This window comes from Cupressus sempervirens, chromosome 5 (assembly GCF_028749045.1).
Source record: "Cupressus sempervirens isolate cs-2001-9-10 chromosome 5, ASM2874904v1, whole genome shotgun sequence".
NCBI classification, from domain to species: Eukaryota; Viridiplantae; Streptophyta; class Pinopsida; order Cupressales; family Cupressaceae; genus Cupressus; species Cupressus sempervirens.
The window spans coordinates 399848284-399857642 of NC_143122.1; positions in this window are offsets into that span (position 1 = coordinate 399848284).

The following is a 9359-nucleotide window of genomic DNA, read 5'->3' on the forward strand; positions in this document are numbered from 1 at the left end:
GATTGATCGGGAGTAAGATTTGAGATATTTATATATTCCTAAAATTCATGCAAAATATTATAAATGTCTATAATCATGCAAAATATTTATGTGGTGAGATTTATGTCTATTTATTTAATAAAATTCACTGTAATAAAGTCAAGGCTTGCTAAGTACAAAAGCTCAACCTTTAACAAAAGAAAATAGTATATTTTAAAGTTCTAAAAAATTTATGTTGTTTGGTACTATCAATTTAATTATTTTTATGTAGATTTTAGTATTTCATAATTAAAAATTATAATTTGAGTTTTGTTCTTTATTTTTCAAAATGTAGGTATTGTATGTGAATAATAGATAGAGTAAGCAATAGAAAAGATGAACAATAATGCAAGACAATTAAACAAATAACTAGTATTTATCTATATTTTGACATGTAGATGTGTTAAGGTGAATAAATGTGGATGCTCATTTTTATTATTTTGGAAATGATGAGATTATGAAATGAGAGGGGCAAGCCTAAAGAAAATATATGTTTCAAGAGGAGAATGGAGGGATAAGATGCAAGGATGGAATGGAGCACTATGATTTAATTATATGATTGGAATGGATAAGATGCAATGATGGAATTGAGCATTGCGATTCAATTATATGAATGGAACTCATAGCCATTTTTAGGAGTGTCAAAGGAGGATGAGAGATCTTTTAATCGATAGTGAATATTGTTATTGAAGATGTAAGTGTGGGAATATTAGAAGATGATGTTAAGGATCAAACATGCACGCATATGTAGGAGCATGGAGGTGGCATGTGTGAAGCACAAGCTCGTGCACTTTTGTGCAAGAAGTGGGGAAGAGTCAAGGTTAACAACAAGGTGAAAATCAAATACGCTTCCAAGTTCACATGTTCACGCGTGCAAACAAGGATTGGGATGAATAAGTATGCTTATACATGTGTATGGGTTAAACAAGCATTCTCTCTCTCTCTCTCTCTCTCTCTCTCTCTCTCTCTCTCTCTCTCTCTCTCTCTCTCTCTCCAACACACACTCTAACCTGATTCTCTCTTCGTTCAACACACACTCTAGCCTTTAAAAAAAAAAAAGCATTAAAGGTACATTTATGTGAGGCCTCGCCCCGACCCTTCGTAGCCTTAGATGTTACTTTATCATTTTGATACTCACGACTTGAGATGTCGAGACATTATCCGATGCTTAGAACATATTATATTATTTCATGTTGTGTGATGTTATTTTCAGATATTTAATGTTTGTCATTTAATGTTTTATGTATATGTATGTCGATGAAATCAGTAAATGTAGGATTGATACTTTGATTTAAGAGATTTAAAATGGTTAAGAATTAAGTAGGATGAAAGAAAGCCTGATCGATGTATGTTTCAATTTATGTGAATTTCTGATATATATATGTGTGTGTGTGTGTGTGTGTGTGTGTACATGTGATTTTACGAGGCTACTGATGTGTGCATGATATTTAGCCAAGAAATCCAATGGAGGAACAGAACTGATCCCTATGTACTCATTATGGAAACCTTGTTGTTCGTAATTCAAGTATTTTATTTGTGAGATGTATGTGTGTATTTTCCTGTGATCAGTGAATGTTAATGTTCGTAACTATGTTTTTTTTAGTGTCGCTTGACACTCGTGAATTGTTTGTGCTTTTTAGCATGCTAGTTAGGGTTAGTTGTGTAACCCATGGACCTAAGTCGATTTAAGTTAGTGTTAGTTTGCTAATTGGGTTCTTAATCGAGTTTAGTCACCCTTAATCTGGATTAGTGCTTAATTTGCATTGTTAGAGTTGTTAGTTGGTCCTAATTATTTTCCTAGCTTTTGTTTGGTTCCAAACCTATTCCTAAGGCTTTAAATCATAAAATATTTATACCCAAGGGGTATGGGTACGGGTTGGGGGTCTTTTCCAACCCCTAAGCCCCTTTTATTGACTTTTGAGGTCACTCAAAAAACCTCTTTTTGCCTTTATGCGAAAATTGACTATGGCTAACATGAGTGGCATCACCTCACTTGCTTTTAGTGTTTAACCATACTGTGGGTTGAGTTAGGAGCTTCTAGATTGGTAGGTGGGTGGGTGTAGTTATTGATCCCTTTGGTGGTTGAATTTGAGGCTTATTTAAAGGCCCTTCTTTGACTAGTGGAGGTTGTTACCCAATCTCTACATTTAGAGAGGAGTCTTGGAAGATTGAAGCAAGGAAGGGAAAAGCTCTACTCAAACTTGTTCATTTGCCATTACCTCTTTGTGCAGGTAGGAATTTTCATCTCCCTTGTTTAGATTTTTATGTTTGTTTCATGCTTATGCTACCTTGTTGATGTTTGAATGCTTGTATGATTGTGGGTATGTTGGGAAGATTTGAAAACCATGTTTTTTTAAATGTTTTCTTTTCTTGTTTATGTTTGAATTTTGAGATTTTCTTGCATGGGTGTTTTGGCATTACTCACCCTTGGAGAGGGCAGAAGTGGCCAATTTTGGGAAAGGTCCTTTTAGTTGGACTCCAACAATGTAGAGTCTCTTCTCAGGACGAGAAGAGGGAGAGAGGGTAGGGTGTTATGGGCCCCTACCTGTCAGCACAAACCACGTATGAGTTTTGGCATGTAAGAATGGAAGAATGGAAGTTCTTGATTTAGAGCCCCGATTGGGCACTTGGTTTGGTGTTGTGTCTGACATCTCCTGTTGGAAAAATCCACCTTTCCCTAGTTTTGATTCATTGTGAATCCTATTGTGAAAACCTTGTATGAATATGCATGTTTGAACTGTTTTTTGGTCATGCTTGTTGTCACTTGATCCAATTTTGTTCCCTCCATGGTTTTAGAAATGGGTTGCAGAAATTGTTATGAATTCCCTTGATGAGGGTCATGAAGAAAATTCAATTAAATTGTTGAAATTTGGGATTGATATCTTATGTAATTTTCTTTTCAAACTTTGTTGTAATGGCAACGAAGCTGGGTTTTCTTCCTGGTTCTTTCCTAGCTGAGCCTTTGAATCAGGTTTGCCAATAAAATTGGTGTTTGAATATAATTGTTTATCATGTGATTCAATCGTAATTTTAAATTAGATGGATGCATATCATAAATAAGATGTTATGGTTGATGGTTCAATTTAAGTTGTTTGAGATATCAATGAATCTTGTTTGAATGTGTCACAATGATTAAATTTATGTTTTAAATCTATAAAAGAAAAAATAAAAAAATCATATTATGGATGTAGATTCAGCTTTCATGATTATCAAAATCAAACAATGCTTACATTATTGAGTAAAACAGATAATTCAAATCCTTGGTATATTAAGTTGCATCAATCCCTTTAGATTTGCTTTAAAATAATAATAATAATAATCTCCCCTTGGTTATTAATCAACTGAAAATTTTATACTTAGAAAATTTAGACCAAAAAAAATTATATATGCATTGCCTTGTAATTCCATACTTAGAAAAAATTTCAAAAAAAATGCACTCCCAAGAGCAAATTGCTCACTGGAATTTGTATGGGAGACCAAATAAATTTGAAATGAACAATAGAGAATATTCTTCCAATTATCCTTTTTATTTAAATTTTTGAAATAAAACAAAATAGAGAAAAACATTAATATACATATTAAATTAACAAAGGAAAATTTAAAAAAAAAAAAAAAAATCTCCTTCTCACCTATAAAACTTTTTGAGTTTATTGCATTACCATTGGCCATGGTGGACATCAGTTTTGGTTTGTTTTAAAAATTAGTTTTTGTTTTGGCAAGTCAAATTGCCATGATGGGAGGGTGACGTCACTTGTCACCACATCCCATCCTCACCACCTTGCTTGGCGCGCTGTCCTCATTCTTAGATGGGAGATTAATGTAGTGGTTAAGTTTAAAAAAAAAAAAAAAGAATGCATGAAATCTTTTAAACTTTCTCCCCCTTACCTCTTTGGTCACCCACCTCTAAGGGAGGCCTTTGCAAGTATTTTGGGGCAGAGCGCTGTCCCAAGGACAACACTTGGGAAGTGCTTGCCCAAGGTGCAGGTGGGGGATAGATGTAGGGGGTGTAGGGGGGGTAGGTGTTGTAGGGGTTAGTTAGGTGTAGGTTAGTAATAGGTTTTAGTATTTTGTTAGTATATTTTGTTTAGTATAAAGTAAGTTTAAAATATGTTTTAATAAGTAGTTACTTTTATTATTTTCTTTTTTTATACTTTTAATTAAGTAAGTTTTAAATGTAATTTAAATTTGTTAGTTAATATTAGTAGGTAGCTTACTTATTAAAGTTTAAGTTATTTATCCATTTTGGTTAATTGTTTTAAATTGTTTTAGTTAGTAGCATATATTAGGTTTTATAGTTACTTTATGTTATTGCTAATTTGTTATTACTTTTAATTAGTTAAGTTGTAAACATAAATTAAGTTAGTTTTAGTTAGTTATTACTTGTGTTATTGGTGTAAGCCATTGTTCAAATTTTAATATAATTTTTTTAGTAGTGTTAGTTTTTATATTGATGATTAAATTAGTTAAATGTATTTAATTTTAGTATTGAAGTTAGTCTGAATTTTTTAGTATTAATTGGTTTTATATGTAAGGTTATTGTCTATTTAAAATAAGTTTAAATGTAGATGTTAATTGCTTAGATTTTTAAATTAAGCTAATTTGAAGTCATCTACATTATTCTTTAAATAAATTGTACTATAATGTTGTATAAGAAATGTAAGATAATAACTTTATCGATATAAATCTAATAACGAAATTTTCAAGATCTTAACGATGTATTCATCCACTAGAGTTTTAAACTTAAGATGAATCGTAGCGAACCTTCACTTCTCTTGCAAGAGATTAGATTAAAACTTAGAGCATTTTAATTATTAAATTAAAAAATAAAATTGTGTGTTTTTGCCCTCGTAGTTTGGGCATGACAATTTAAATCACAAAAAAAAACCTTTTTTTTTCCTCACCCCTATTAATCAATGTGTAAATGAAAGTGTTGGATATAGTTTAAGTAAATAGAGGTCAAATCTAAAGGTGAATCACACTCAAAGATAAATGTCATTACTGAATATAGTTTTTGTTTCTAAATTTTTTAAAGGTAAGCATCTTCTTGAGTGATGGGGGTGTCAATCTTAAGACAAGTATTTTAACCTCATGTTCAAGAAAGACTGCTTTGAACCAATCTGTTTATTTCAGAAAGATCTTTGACTTTGGGAATTCTAGACCCAAGGGAGACTCCCTCTAGAGATATCATTAAACCTAAATTGAATAGAATTGAAAAGTAGGAAAATGAGAAAATTACCAAAGTAGTGTCAACTAGGTGTTTAACCCCAAAATTTTTATTAGGCTAAAGACTAAACTACACACTATAACCTATATTAAACTAATAAACATATCACAACATAATAAAAAGGTATTACAATACATGACATGAATCCCTAAGATGATAGTAGCTTAAGGATATTTTTCATCATTTTAATATTAGATAGCAAAATGTATATAAACTATTTTTACTTCAACCTATTAATGGATGGATTCATTTAGTTTGGGTTCAAAGAAGAATATTTATTTTGGGATAGTGCCTAATCCATTAGACTATATATTCATATGCACATTAAGAAATTTAACACATTAAAATAAAAATGAATATTGTTTGTGCACATATATACACCATAAGTACATTATCAAATACACAAGTATATTGAGTAATTCATCCCTAGACTAAAACATCTATATGTAGTAAATAAATTATCATTAATACAAAGCCTAAAATATCTTAGAATATTAATACCTTTGATGGATATATATTAGATTCATACTAGAACATGTGAAAAGAGGAAACCTAGAAGCCCAAATTTTATGGAGAACCTTAAAATGGAGTCAGAGAGGCATTGATTTACATAATTTATTTACAATATTAATCTCTATGTCTTTAAAATAGATGTTTCCCTAATGGAAGCTAAAAATGTAGGAGTGGAAACCATAGGAGCTCCTTCACACAAGTGTACTTAGTGGAAAGTTGAAACGGATAATCATTTTCCAATCCAATGAATGACATGCATACAGTTCTCTATCAATTGTTCTATTACTTAAAAATCAACAAGTAGAATTTATGATTTTTTTAATGAAAGAAAATGTAAATTCTAAGGAATCTATCAAATGAGCAATTTGAAATTAAGCTTAAGGACCATTAGGAGCTTGAGCTTATCCACCACATTAATGATTATATGGGTTGCTTCATAAATTGCATTGTACTATTTAAGAACATATGAATTAGTAGCCTAAGACGAGCAACTATGTATGGGAAGAAAAACCCACTTGAAGAAATTGTGGCATCAAATCTAAGCATTAATGTTGAATTTGGATATGCAAGGAATTAGATGGTTATAAATAGATCATTAAATGTACAAGTAGAGACTCAAGATTATAAGAAAAAAAATCATAGATACCTCATAAATGATTATTGATTTCAAGGAAAATTGGAATCAATCTAACACATCATACATCATTCACAAGCAAGAAAACATAAGTACTTCCAAAAGCCAACAATGAAAATATACATGAAAGGAGATGTCAAGAATCAAGGATCGGTGAGACTAGTGAATTCATCCAAGAAATTTAAGAATGAACTTGAGCTAAGAAGCTTGATAAGGTAACATAATGGGGAATCTAAATGATTAAGAATTGATTATCCTTGATAAACTAAGCCAAAAGTGTCATTATAAAGGAAGTCTTGCACATTTGACTCTAAAAGATGTATAGAAGGGAATATAGAGAGTTGAAATGATTTCAAGGAATACTATTGTAAGGCATATGAGTAAAAAAATGATCAAACTAGTGATTTTGTGACTCAAAAAGACTATAGGGAAAAGTATCAAGAATTGACAATTAGGGATATGGCGTACCAAAGTTGTGACTCCAAAAGATGACTTAGCACATAAAGAGTAGAGGTATAGGGGTCTAAGAGAAAACATGTACATAAGATCAACTCCAAAATTCTATAAAGATAAAGGGAAAAAGGTGAGGGTTAGAGGAAGGTAATGTGAGGATGGAAAACTCTAAAACTCTTACATTTAACGTAGTCTTTTGAAATTTAAATAGATTATCTCCACATTGAATTTCATTTGGGTCCTTTGGAAATTCTAGTGCATGTTCTAAGAACATGTGCAATGAAGAAGGATGGCACTTATCCAGACATGATCTGAAACAATATTCATAATAAAGGGGCTTATTATAACAATTCTATACAATGGATGTAATAAGGCCATGACATGCACAATAGGATCATGACTTTAGCGAAATGTTTTGGCACTCATATTGGGTGCCAATTCATATTTATATAAACAAGTTATTAATACTTTTAAAATAATTGATTTTATATTTTTCATGTCCTATTTTTGAAAGACGTCAAGATTCTTAATACAACACTATCTTAAGAAAGATGGGCCCTCAAACTTCAATTTTTTCTTATATATCCAAGGAATTCACTTTTTAGTTTATGTAGGTTTGCTTAACATGTACTACCTTCTTTCCTTGTCATCTTTAAGTATTTTAGTGGGTTTAGTCTACATTTCATTTCATTTTGCATCTCCATCTAATGATAAATCAAAACTTGTAATTAGAATATTGATACATAAAACTCTAAACTCAAAAAAAAGTCTAAGTCAAAGTATAGCTAAGAAATTAATAAATACTCAAAAGATAAGTGTGTTTAACCTTGGATGAAACTCCATGGTTAAGCACACTTGAGTTGGGTCCATACTGGGATGGGTTTCACCCTAGGAAAGCCCAATGCTTCACCTCTATAAGCATCGCCTAGATGCATTGAGTACTCAATTTTTCATTCATTCTCATTAGCGATAGATACTTGTGAACCACTATGAACATGAAACATGGGTCAATGAGTTTGACTCAAAAACTACATAGTTGAATCCTTATAGAAATATAATACTTCATAAATGAGTTCAAAAATTTAGAACTATAACATCTATACATTCTAGGGATCTTAGAGTTCATGCACATTATTTTGCAAAAAGATTGAAAAATTTCATTTTTGTTAGATAAATCTTATAATTAATGAATAATTTTCTCTAAATTTTAGAGAGGATAAGAATTTTATTCTTAGGAGAATTCCTACAATTGTACAAATTTTCTATCAAAATAATATACAAGATAATATACTACACTCCAAACTCTCAAAATTGAATATATGCACTTTGTATTTAAGAATTTACATTTCTTTGAACATAGATCTCTAAAATTATACCAAAGAAAATGTAGTAGAATAATTTGATTAGTGTATTATTTTAAAATGATAGAAAATGTACATTAAAGTTAGGTGCAACTATACTCCATACAAAATGCACCTATGACCAAATTTGAAAAAATAGAAAGCATACTAGATTTTTCTAAAAAAATTAGCATTTATTCTATGTGATCTATATTTCCTATGTTGTAAACCCACAAAAAAATATGGAAAAACAAACAATGTATTTTTACAAATCTTTAAGTCTCAACCTAAATGCATCTGCTCACACTAAAAGCCATCATAAATTTATCTATATCCTCAATTTTCATATATTATAATTGATATATAAACTAAAGCATTTAATAATATAGGCAATCCATATATGTAATAATATTTTTGAAGTTTGATAAATATTATTATTTATATGTTTATGGTAGAAACCATTTAAAAGAGATTTAAAACTAGTAATTATTGATGTAATTATAGTCAAAGGATCAAACTTATCGTGAAAACTATTACCAATAAAGCAAAGAACATATTATCTTAGACCATATTAGAAGTCTTTTGTACTAGATTATAATATGAAAATAAAGGTTACGATTTTAAAATTGCATTTAGTGAACGCATATGATTTTGATAATTCACCTTTAAAATGTATATATTTGATCTATATTAAGTTTAATGTACAAATGGTGTACCAAGTTGTTAGTTGTGTGAAGCTTGTTTCTTTTCATATTTAAAATTATAGATTTATGTTAGGATTTTTTCTTTTTTAGTTTGAATTTTAGAACGAGAGTGCACATGAGCACATTTCAATAGACATTCATGCTTTATACTCTAAACTCCTTAGTTAATAAATGTAAATATTTAAAAATGTTCTAATAAATCAAAAACCTCATCTATTACTTAAACATATATCCATGTTTATTCAATTAATTCAATAGTATTTTATATTATTTAAATAAATATTTATATTTATTTATCTAATTCATTCATCTTTTTCCATCTAATTGTTGAAAATATCCACATTTATTTAATTAGCTATTGATGAATCTTTTGTTCTCTCACTTTAAAATTATTTTATAAATTCATCAATCCTCTTCTTTTCATCTCCACTAATCACCTTCAATCGCATGGATCACCTTCACAAATTTTGAGC